The sequence below is a fragment of the Giraffa tippelskirchi genome, chromosome Y, assembly GCF_054371585.1.
Source record: "Giraffa tippelskirchi isolate mGirTip1 chromosome Y, T2T-mGirTip1v1.2.pri, whole genome shotgun sequence".
Classification (NCBI taxonomy): domain Eukaryota; kingdom Metazoa; phylum Chordata; class Mammalia; order Artiodactyla; family Giraffidae; genus Giraffa; species Giraffa tippelskirchi.
Genome location: NC_137290.1, coordinates 21,318,768 through 21,331,483, shown reverse-complemented (window position 1 = coordinate 21,331,483; position 12,716 = coordinate 21,318,768). Strand labels below are relative to the sequence as shown.

General features: G+C 45.3%; 1 non-coding gene across 1 annotated transcript; it reads right to left on the bottom strand.

Annotated features, from left to right (window-relative positions):
* Positions 1 to 5,674: 5,674 nt before the first annotated feature.
* On the bottom strand, positions 5,675 to 5,821 carry LOC145537871 (small nucleolar RNA SNORA79). The gene has a single exon (XR_014076467.1). It is a non-coding gene; the product is annotated as a small nucleolar RNA SNORA79 (small nucleolar RNA).
* Between the last annotated feature and the right edge of the window lie 6,895 nt (positions 5,822 to 12,716).

Genomic DNA, 12,716 nt, shown 5'->3' with positions numbered 1-12,716 from the left:
TCAATCGTAGCCAATCATGACAAGCAGAATCTGGAACAAGTGACTATCTGACACTGAACTGCACCACATAACAAACAACTCAAAGGAAATACCTAGACCTCTCTTTAAATTATGCTTATTATCATTTTTCAAATTTGTGTTCATTATTATTTCCTTAACTTTCATTTCTATATTTTGTCCACGTAATGCAAAGAGCTGACTCATTTGAAAAGACCCTCATGCTGGGAAAGATTGAAGGTGAGAGGAGAAGGGGACGAAAGAGGAAGAGATGGTTGGATGGCATCACCGACTCAATGGACATGAATTTGAGTACTCTCCAGGAATTGGTGAGACACAGGAAGGCCTAGAATACTGCAGTCCGTGGGGTCACAAATGACTGGATAACTGAAGTGAACTGAAATGAATGATTGCCTTTCTAATACTAATAATACTAACAATACTAAGCAAACTTATTTATTAACATATTTCATATATATATATATATATATATATATATATATATATATCTCATATATAGTAAGGTAGAAAACAACTGTGATCTGGGAGTCTCCCCTCTTTCTAGGTTCTTAATTTGTTTTTAAAATTTGCTATGAATGATATAACCTTAGGAATCTAACCTTTAGGATCTGTTTTAATTTATGATTTTTAATCCTGAGTTGACTGCTGTATCCCACTTTGATTCTCCATTTTCTGCTCCCAGACACCTCTATATCTCTGCTCTATGTATTTCTGTGAATCCCATTTGCTATTTCTGGCTATGGAGAGTTGCTTCATCATTAACCTTGATTTTTATTTTCAGTTTTGTATGCACACAGAATTCCTGATGATACTGTAATCAACTCAGTTGCTCAGTCATGCCCAACTCTTTGCCCACAAGTCCTTCCAAGTATCAGGGTCTTTTCAAATGATTCGGCTCTTTGCGTCAGGTGGCCGAAGTCTTGGAGTTTCAGCTTCAACATCAGTCCTTCCAATGAACACTCAGGACTGATTGCCTTTAGGATGGACTGGCTGGATCTCTTTGCAATCCAAGGGACTCTCAAGAGTCTTCTCCAACAACACAGTTCAAAAGCATCAATTCTTTGATAAAGATGGGGAGCCCAGCTCCTCATTTACCCAGAGACTTCATTCTTCATCAACCTAGTCTCAAGCTCACATTAGAAAGAAAGGGAAAATAGGAATGTCCTTGGTATCTGCAGGTACAGACGTTAAGACTCCATATTCCAAATGCGGGGAGCTCAGGTTTGATCTCTAGTCAGGGAACTAGATTCCACATGCCACAACTCAGGGTTCACATGCCACCAAGGAAGGTCAAAGATCCCGCGGCTCACAAATAAGACCCTGCCTAGCCAAATAAATATTTAGAGAATGGGAAAATAGAAGACAGACATATACTCCAGGTGGTGTGCTGTACCTCCTTTTGGCTCCTTGCATCTATCTGAGGAATGGGGACTAATTAGTCTTGGACATGAACATGTGTCTTATTGCTCAGGTGGGGTGCCAACTCCTCCTCACACTGACTGTGGGAAAATGCCTCTACTTAATGACTCAGATCCAAAGTTCCTGCCTGTCCCTACCACCAACCCAACCTCCATGTCTGCTGTGGGTCTTTGTTTGACCAAGCTGGCCCAGATTCCCAAGGATCCATGAGCTTGCATTTCTTGAATTCCTTCCCCTCTTCCTCTGCTGCTGCCTCTAGTGACCCCCAAAACGTAGCAAAGCGACAAAACGGTGGAAGCAGCAAAGGCCCAGAAAACAGTGAGAGACTATGCAGACAGGAAACATTGTCTTTCACCCTGACATCACCTCCGATAGACCCGAATGCACTTAGGCTCTGATAAGGGGTGCCAAGTTCCTCTGACTGTTCCCTGAAAGCAGGTCAGAAAGGATGTAGGCTCCCTCAAGGATCCCTCAGGAACAAAGATGAGCCACCTCTGAGCTAGTTCCACTGGCTGTGAGCTCACTACTGACTTCTCCCATCTCTTTGCTACCCCTACCCGGAACGTCAGCTCCATCCACCAACCTGGTAGAAAGACCAAGGTACAGACTGAATGCTGGAATGCAGGGCTCCTCCAAAGCCTTCATTCTCCCTCTTAACATGACCCTTGCATGCTGCCCTGCACCCAAGAAGGGGGGGGGTTCTCCTAATACCACACACCAGAGACTTACCATTTTAAGGGGCCACAGGTAGTCACCCCAAATCCCCACCCAACCCACTCATAGGAGACTGGAGCCACAAATCGCTCCAACTTCATTTATTACCATAATGAGGCAAGATTATGAAGGGCCCTGTCCCAAGGAAACACTTGGGGTTGGCCACCAGCGAGAATCCAAAAGTGAGCTTTCAAAGCAAACTGGGACAGCAATCTTGTCATTAAAGAAATAGCTCTAAAAATTCTGACCCGAGTGTGCACGTGTGCATTCATGTGTTTGTCTGGTGTGTGTGTACCTGATGATCTGGGGCCCTTCAGAGACACTCTCAGGACCAGGGCTGAAGATGCTTGCAAGGAGAATGGCTGAATGTGCAGCTACTTTAGAGGGGGAAAAAATTGCATTCAATTTTACTGGAAAGGCCTCTTACAAACTGAACAGACAGCAAGAAAGAGGGAAAAAAGTGCACCCCCCAAAAAAAGGAGGAGGAGGACTGATGAACATAGAAAAGAGGAAGTTCCAACTAAACAGCAGTATGATTAGGACTTCAACAGTTGAACTGAGAACATGACAGTAAAAGGGGAAAGACAGGAGGCCCATTTCATCATTTCTGCTCTCATAAATGAGGAACCCCTGCATTCCAGAGGGAAAACAAAGGCAGCCTTTTCATGCGTAAAGTTGGAAAAGAAGTATCTCACCAAAATTCTTCCCATGAAGCGGAGTAGCTGGGGATGGCGGTGTTGCCCATGTTACAGGAGGACATCTTGTTCTCTACAACATTCCTATGTGGTTAACAGATTCCACACAGCTCTTACCGAAAAACACAACTAATCATATCAGTCAGGGGTCACCCAATATTTCCCATAACAAGCCACAGAGTAAATGAATCTCTGCAGGAGTACAGGCTCTACTCCAAAAGTGCCATAAAATATTGTGTTACATGCAGATGGCTGTGTTCCAATAAAACTTTATTTACAGAAACCAGTTGGGGGCCAGATTCTGTTCACAGGCTGGAAACTGTGCCAGCTGCTGACTGCTAAACTTGGCTTAACATTGGCATTGCTCCAGTCCAGAGCTTTAGAAAAATAAGCCTGACTACTTGTCCCCACCCCCAAACACTGAATTCAGCGGCATGAGGGAAGGCCCGAGCACTGGCCATATAAAGGTTCCTTAGGTGTTTACAATTGGCAGGTAAGACATTAAGCCCCTGTTTTGGACCAATGCTGTCCATGAGTACAGAAAATGCTGCATGATTTGCCTTAATCCTTGTGTACCTTGTATGAATCTTTGGGGTTCATACAAACAGATCTACACATCACCAAAATACTCAGGGTTGAGCATGCGTGTGTACCTGTGTGTGTCTGCACTGAATTTTGTTTGTTTATTTTTGCTTTTGTTTGTGTGTGTGTGCTCAGTCATGTCAGATTCTTTGCAACCACATGGACTGCAGTCCAACGGGCTTCTCTGTCCATGAGATTTCCCAGGCTGGAATTTTGGAATGGATAGCCATTTCCTTCTTCAGGGGATGCTCTTGACCCAGGCATCAAACCCACGTCTCCTGCACTGGAGGAGGATTCTTTCCCACAAAGCCACATGGGAAGCCTAAAGGGCATGTTGCCTCCCCGGGTGTATCTAGAGTAAGTGCAATCTCTTAATTTTAGCCTAAAAACTGAATATTCATAATCAAGAACAATGAAAAATAAAGCACTTCTTTTCACAAAACATGAGGTGAAGGAGCTATTGTAATGTGCATTCTAAGGAGAAACCACCCAAAGCCAGGGAGTGGACTGCTCTAGGCTCCCTGGGAGTGGACCTTTAGGAGTTAAGTCTCTCAAACTTTCAACTGTGTATGGACTCAACCATCTTCCACAGAGAGAAAAGATGAGCTTCTCTTTCTCATTTAGCTCCTAGTAGCTTATCAGGACACCTTCTACCTCTGCCCTTCTACATGGGGAATACTTGCAGAATTCACCCTGGCTGTCAACATTTGAACTTCTCAGCCGATAGGAAGACAGCTTAGGCTATAAATGCAAACCAGGGATTAAAAGAAAGAAAGAAAGAAAGAAAGGAAGGAAGAAAAAGGAAGGAAGGAAGGAAGAAAGAAAGAGAGGAAGGAAGAAAGGAAGGAAGGAAGGAAGGAAGGGGGGGGAAAGGAGGAAAGGAAACGCAGATACTAATATGTGTGTTCTTGTGTTTCTCAGTGTGGACATTTGGGCCTAGTGGGGTCGGGGTAGAGGGCCTGGAGCGATTCTGACACTGCAAAATGTTTGACAGAATTGCTGACCTCCACGCACTAGATGGCAGTAGCACTCACATTCCAGTTGGGACAATAAAAAGGGGTCCAGGGGATTCCCTGGTGGTCCAGTGTTTATGACTTCATCTTCCAACTCAAGAAGCACAGGTTTGATCCCTGGGGAACTAAGATCCCATATGAGACACACAGTGCAGCCCTCCCCTGGACTTCCTGCTTCAAAAGTGTCTAGACATTGTAAGATTGGGACCAGATCACCCAGACTGAGGTTTAAAAGAGCTACCCAAGGAGACTAAATAGAGACAACAGGGACCGAGGATGGACAAAAAAAAAGGGGAGCCAACACTGGTCACACTTTTTTTTTTTTTTTTTTTTGGTGGGTGAGGAGGTTGATAAAGAGGAACAGTGATCATAAGTTGCAGGTATAGACTGGATTTTCATTAATCATCTTTCTGTACTTTGACTTGCATAAGGGGGGACAACCCACTCCAGTATTCTTACCTTAAGAATTCCACTGCTGGGCATACACACCGAAGAAACCAGAATTGAAAGAGACGCATATACCCCAATGTTCATCGCAGCACTGTTTACAATAGCTCGGACATGGAAGCAACCTAGATGTCCATCAGCAGACAAATGGATAAGGAAGCTGTGGTACGTATACACAAGGGAATATTACTCAGCCATTAAAAAGAATACATTTGAATCAGTTCTATTGAGATGGATGAACCTGGAGCCCATTATACAGAGTGGAGTAAGCCAGAAAGAAAAACACCAATACAGTATACTAATGCATATATATGGAATTTCAAAGATGGTAACGAAACCCTATATGCGAGACAGAATAAGAGACACCGATGCATAGAACAGTCTTATGGACTCTGAGGGAGAAGGTGAGGGTGGGACGTTCTGAGAGAACAGCATTGAAACATGTTTATTATCATATGTGAAACAGAACACCAACCCAGGTTCGATGCATGAGACAAAGGCTCAGGGTTTGGGCAATGGGATGACCCAGAGGGGTGGGATGGGGAGGGAGGTGGGAGGGGGGTTCAAGATGGGGAACACATGTGGACCCATGGCTGATTCATGTCAGTGTATGGCAAAAACCACTACAATATTGTAAAGTAAGTACCCCAACTAAAATAAATAAATTTATTACAAAAAATAAAAAAGAATTCCATGGACAGAAGAGCCAGGCGGGTCATAATGGGATCGTACTTTGTTTGCTCCCATGTGCATTCATTATGTAAATAAAAACATTTCTTTTTCTTCAACTATGCGATTCTGCAAAAATCAAAATACACTAACCAACGCCCAACTCATCCCTGTGGTGTCCTGAAAGAAGACAAGCCAGCTTAGATACATGATGGACTAAAATCCCACTACCTATGTCTCCAGCCATAAGAGGAACAGCCATCCAAACAAAATGCTTTAAAGGCACTTCCTTGGCAGTCAGTGGTTAAGACCATGCTTTCACTACAGGGGGCACAGGTTCCATCTCTGGTCAGGGAACTAAGATTTTGCATGCCATGAGTCATGCCCCACCTCCAACAAAGTTTTACAACAAAAATATAAGCACTTCTTTTTAAGTTAAAAAAAGGTAAAAAACTCCTTTATTCAGAAGACATAGGCAGACTGTAAAGAATGGTCTTTCAGGAGGCACCAGATAATGGCTCCTTCACAGGAATAGTATTTTTAGACAGGACATCCTGGCAGATGCTCTTATCAATCAGTAAATCAGAGATCTTCCTCATCTCATTCACTCTGTAAGAAGAAAAAAAAAAAATCAAGACAACATCTGGAAATCCGGGGTACCCGGCCCTGCATCCATGCCCTCAAAGAAAGCCTGGCTTCCAAAGTCTTGCTTTCTGCAGAGAAAAGCAAGGAGGCTGGTGATATTGACAGTGGAAGAATAAAAAAGAGGAAAGTTTTCAGGTGGGAGGATCGCCCTTTTTCTTCAAAATTCAGGATTGGATAGAACTATTTCGATGGGTGGGAGCTGCTTTCTTGAAGAAAGCACTTTGTGCTTCATTCCACTCCCATAAAAATCCTCACCTAAGCCTTGATTCCTACCTCTGGGACAACGAACCCTACAACACTAAGTGGTGAGGACCCATGAAAGTGAAGAGATGCCCTGTCCTGCAACATTGCAGTTCATTGGTCTTAGTTGAAAACGCAAGCTACATGGCAGACAGACCCAAGTATAAAGGCCAATTTCAACCACAAATCATGCATGATCCTGGGTAGGTAACTTTATTTCTCTGTGCAATGGGGCCTTACCTTGAAGGTTACTATATATTTTAATGTATATTTTTATATTTATATTTCTAAGGAAATGACACCCCACTCCAGTATTCTTGCCTGGAAAGTCCCATGGGCAGAGGAGCCTGGGGGCTACAGTCCATGGGGCTGCAAAGAGTCAGACAGGACTGAACAACTAAACAACAATAACATGGGCAAGTGGCTCAGGCCTCTCACTCTTTCTTTATGCTCTGGGTCAGGGTCTCTGAACTTTAGCACTACTGCCATTGCAGCTGGATAATTCTATGTCATGGGGAATGTTCTGTGCACTGCAGAAAATTTAGCAGCACCCCTGCTCAGCAATCACTTGCCAGCAGCATCCCTCACTCCCCACCTCCCCTAAGTTATGAGACCTACTGCTTTGAATCCAACCCCATGAATAAATCCATATTCTCAGAATTACATGTTCTGTCCTGACCTGGCCCGATTCAAGCCTCCACCTGCCCTCATGTCCTCCCCACCTAGGAATCTAGCAGGCATCTCAAACTTGCAAAATTGAAAACTGAGCCCCTGTCTCCTGTTTCTCCTGCTCTAACCAAATCTGTCAACCCAGGCACAATCCAGCAAATCTCTGTTGCAGAGCCTTCTCTAGATGCCAGTAGGAACAGCCTCCTTACCAAGCTGCAACAACGGCTTCAGCAATCCCAAAGTGGTTGGAGCAAAACAGAAATGCAGCTCAGCTAGGGATGTGTCTGGAGATGAAAGTAGAGATCTGATGCTGTAAAGAATGGCATTGCATAGGCACCTGGAATGTTAGGTGCATGAATCAAGGTAAGGTGGACGGGGTCAAGCAGGAGAGAGCAAGTGAAAACCTCAAAATCTTAGGATTCAGGGAGCTAAAATGAATTGGAATGAGCAAATTTAACTCAGGTGATCATTATAGCTACTACACTGGGAAAGAATCCCATAGGAGAAATGGAGGAGACCCTGCAATGGCAGGAGACCCCAGTTCCTGGGTTGGGAAGATCCCCCGAAGAAGGGATAGGCTACCCAAGCCAGGATTCTTGGGCTTCCCTGGTGGCTCAGCTCATAAGGAAACTGTCTGCAATGCAGGAAACCTGGGTTTGGTCCCTGGGTCAGGAAATCCCCTGGAGAAGGGAAAGGCCACCCCCTCCAGTATTCTGGCTTGGAGAATTCCATGAACTGTATAGCCTAAGGGGTCACAAAGAGTCGGATATGACTGAGTGAATCCACTTCACTTCACTTTAGTTTATAAAGTGGCATCTCTGTCAGCTCTACCTCTTCCTGGCTCACTAAGAGAGGGCGGCCCTAGACCAGCAGTTCTTGAAGAAGAAGGAGTGGCTGTGACAAATTCTAGGGGTGTGGTTTTTTACTGTTGTCGTGATACGGGAGGGGGTACTACACATGGGGGCAGGTGCCTGCTTCATGGCATACACGTTAGACGTGAATGATTCTCAAATGTTCTGCCAGATATTTAAGTTAGTCCAAAACCATTCATAATACCCTGAGTGGAGACCCTTATCTGCACTTTGTCCCATGAGTTTAATAAAAGTTTTCCAGGGCTGCAATTATTGTGTAAACCTGAGAAGTCTATATTTTGTTTTATTCAGAGCCTAACCATGGGTTGCTTTGCAGTTTGTTTCAATCACATGATGACCACAGTGCCTCGATGGCTTTCTGAACGGCTGAGACTGCACACTTGTGTCCTCCTGCATTTGCCAGGCTGAATCCTCAGTGAGGACACATCTGGGTGCAAGTGTGAGTGCTCAAACATTGACCTACTGGAGCATGCGTTCTTGTGAGTATGAATACATGTGTGTGTTCAGTTGTGTCCAACTCTTTGTGACGCTATAGACCCCAGGTTCTTTTGTCCCTGAGATTCTCCAGGCAAGAATACTGGAGTGGGTTGCCATGGCCTCCTTCAGGGGACCTTCCTGACACAGGGATCAAACCTGTGTCTCTTATTTCTCCTGCATTAACAGGTGGGTTCTTTATCACTACCACCATCTGAGGAACCCTTGAGTATAAATGACCTACTCTTAGTTCTTTAAAAAAAAAAAAAACATGTGGACCATTTTTCAGCTCTTTACTGAATTGTTATCACATCACTTCTTTTATGTTTATGTTATCATATCACTTGTTTTATGTTTTGTTCTTGAGACATGTGGGATCTTAGCTCCATGTAGATAGAAGCTGCACCCCCTGCATTGGAAGGTCAAGTCTTAACCACTGAACCAACAAAGTGTTCACTCCCTATTTCTCTTTGTAGTACTGGATGTTGATCTCCAAGACAGTTGTGTTTTTCTTTTTGTTTCTTTTTAAAAATTTCCTGGGACAGAACATTTTAGTTTTAAGGAGGTATTATTATCCATTAGTATTTCACTTCACAATAGTAAATGATCATTTCAAAACATCTGCTACACCACCCTAGGAAGCCCCCTTTAACGTGAGAAACCAAGTGAATAGCAGTAACAGCTCTATGGACTTCTCTGTCATTCTCCAGGTAAGAATGAGTGGGCATGTAGTGGGGTGCCCACGACCAGAAGCCTAAGCAGGTTCTCAATCTAACTCTGACAGAAGCAAAGTTTCTTTTGATCTCTGTCGCATGCTCAGGGTAGAGATTCTTCTCAATTAGATCTGAACTTGGAAAAGGGTCTCTAGACTCTCCCTCTCACCCCAACAGAGGGCTTCACATAGGCTCACCTGAGACCGGCACTTGACCTGGTACACCAATTCTGGAAACATGTGCTAATTCATTAGATTCACACCACTGATTTGGTCAGATCTTGGTGTATCACCCCTATCAGTCAGTTCACTCGCTTAGTCATATCTGATTCTTTGGGACCCCATGAAATGCAGTACGCCCTGCTGTAGGCTTACCTGTCCATCATCAACTCCCAGAGCTTGCTCAAACACTTGTCCATTGAGTCAGTGATGCTATCCCAGCAGCTCATCCTCTGTTGTCACCTTCTTTTCCTGCCTTCAATCTTTCCCAGCATCCGAGTCCTTTCCAATCAGTCACTACTTCCAATCACGTGGCCTAGGTATTGGAGCTTCAGAATCAGTCCTTCCAATGAATATTCCGGATGGATTACCTTTAAAATGGACTGGTTGGATCTCCTTGCAGTCCACGGGAGTCTCAAGAGTCTTTCCAGCACCACAGTTCAAAAGCATCAATTCTTTGGCGCTCAGTTTTTCCCACGGTCATTCTTATACCTATTATTAATATTGTCTCCTCCAAACTGAATATATGCCATGCCATGTGGCATGTGGGAACTCAGTTCCCCAAGCAGACGTCAAACCTGTGCCCCTGCATTGGGGCCCCTGAACCACCAGTGTTAAGGACAGCCAGGTAACGAAGTTCCTCTATATCGATTCATTGTTAAAGTTAAAGAAATCTGCTTTAAAAATAAGTGCTTGGACAAAATGTTGAAGTGCCTCCAAAGGCCTCAGGCACCTCCATGACCACACCACCCGTACCCACATTGCCCTTTGCTTGGTGCATCCCTGAGGGCACTCTGTCTTTCCACACGAAGCTCCAACCTTTGAACTCCTTGATTCCTCTCCGGAAATTCCATCCCTTTTATGCTGACTAGGCTTAGTTCCTCTCCTCCCACCTTTTTCCTACTGTCACGTCAAAACCAGGCAGGCCTTGATCACCACATACCCTCCCATCCTGCCTATCCATAGAGCCTGCTCTGTTCTCCATTCTCCACTTTATTTTTCTCCAAAGATCTGGTGGTCAACTGATACGCTTGTTACACTTAGGTGCTGACTGCTTGTAGACAGGCCATGAGCTGAGTGATGGGTGAGACGGCCTGCATATTCTGCTCACTGCCCGTGCAGAGCGACTGTGCATGAGAGACCAGCACACAGTATGTGCTCAGCTAATGGAGCTTACACTCCACGTGGAGGGTCGGTGATGAAGCCATATGTCACAAAGGTAACTCTTTCTTGACAAGAGGGGAGGAGGAATATTGGGAGCTGGGGGAGGGAAGTACAGGCAGGCCTGACTGAGCTGAAAGGTTCGAGTGCGAGCTGGGAGGGAATGCTTGCTCTGGAGTGAGGCCGAGGCTGGAAAAGGATGAGTCCATAGAGCTGGTCAAGGGGAGGAGCCTTCCAGGAGGCTGGAACGATATATGTAAAGCTTTCTCAGCTTTTCCTCTCATGAACCCTTCTCTCAGGACCCGCCATCTTCTCATGGGTTACATCTGCTGAGACCCTAACCATTTTTGCATTTCCTTAGAATCTGTTTCTGAGGCAGGAAGTGGCAAACCATGTCCCCCAAATTAAGCTCTGTGACATTAACAATCCACTTGCCAGGCCTCTGGGTGGGGTGGGGGCTGGCAGGCTCTGTGGGGTGGTGCACACAGGTCCAGATCCAGGACTTTAGCAGCTCCTTCTTTTCCAAGGATGGAGCCATGGCCACCAGAACCCCCTTGCAACGAGAAGCCCTTGCATCACAACTCTAGAGTTGCCCCTTGCTCTCTGCAACTAGAGAAAAAGCTCATGCAGCAATGAAGACCCAGCACAGCCCAAAATAAATCAATAGAGTACTTATCTATATGAAATTGTTACATTACAGAGATGTTGCAAAGAGCAAAAGAAGCTATTACTCTTGGACAAAAAGTCTTCATAACAGAGCCTTTCATAGAGGATATGCTCAATAACCATGCCCAGTTGCCAGGGCTGCAACCACAGAAAATCTGTCCTGAAGAACTGATGGTTTCTCTGCAGAAAGCAGACAACAGAGAAGAATCTAAAAGACTCTGAAGCATAACTGAAAGGAACTAGTGATAAATGCTACTGAGTACCTGCTGTACTCCAGGCACAGAATCCTGCCTTTTGTATGCATGAACAACAAACCTTTCAGTCACCAGGGATGCAGAATTATTTTTATCCCCATTTCACTGACTTAGAAACTAAGGCTTGGGGAATAAGAAAGTGGCAGCGTTGGGCCTAGAAATGGGTTCTGTCCAGCCAGAGGCCCGAAGATCTTCCTGGGACTCTACTCTTTCTGAAAATGGGGTCAAGGAGCAGATGGAACAGTTTATTATCCACATACACAAATCGTATTCCCTTTACCAGCCAGTAGCTGCTTAGAGACATCATGATAATCAAAAACATCCCCACGTGCCTCCTGGGGGAGAAGCAGCCTCACCTGTAAAGGTCAAAGACCTAGAGAATTCCAGAAATAGTGATCAAGGGTCATTGGTGAATCAACCCTGCCTCCGGCACCCTGCAGGTTTCTTATTCAGTGTGATAAACCAATGCTCTCCTGACATGGTAGCTGGTGGCTTTCATAACTTGTCCACACAGTAGAATCCTCCAGGGAACTCAGTAAGTCCCAATGCAAAGCAGCGGATAGGCCAAAAACAGCAGAACGGTAAATTCCTCAGGGGATCCCAAAATGAGCCAAGCTTACAAACCAGTGTTTTCACAAATCACCAGGGAGTCTTGTTAAAGACACAGATCTGACTCAGTTGCCTTGGGAGGGGCCTGGAGTCTCTATTTCTAACAAGCTCCCAGGAGAAGAACTCGTGTGGTTGCTTCAGGGACCACGGCCAGAGTAGTCAGGGCAAACCCCGTGGTCCTCAACTTTCAACAAGCATCAGAATCACCTGGAAGTCCACTTAAGATGCAGAGAGCCAGGCCCACCCCAGAGCTGCAGATCTGACAGGTTTGAGGTGGGGACCAGAGAGTCTGCATTTCCAAGGAACCTCCAGGTGACCCTGATGCTGCTGGTCCAAGGACCACATGTGGAGCACCACGGTAGGGCCCGAGGCATAATCATGGATAGGCAAGACAAGTCATCTCTCCTTCAGCTTCCCCAGACCCAAAGTGGGGATGATGAGATCCTCTCCCAGAGGGTGTCATGAGGGCGACACTGAGTGGGCTAGGATTTTTAAGCCTCTTGGAAGCTGGCACCGAGCAGGTGGGATATGAGTGACAGCATCCATTCTTGATGAATTTCCCTTGGTCTTGGGGTGCTCCTGGAGCCCAGGCAGACAGACCCTTCAACCACCATGGATGGCCCTCTCCCTGGCTCACT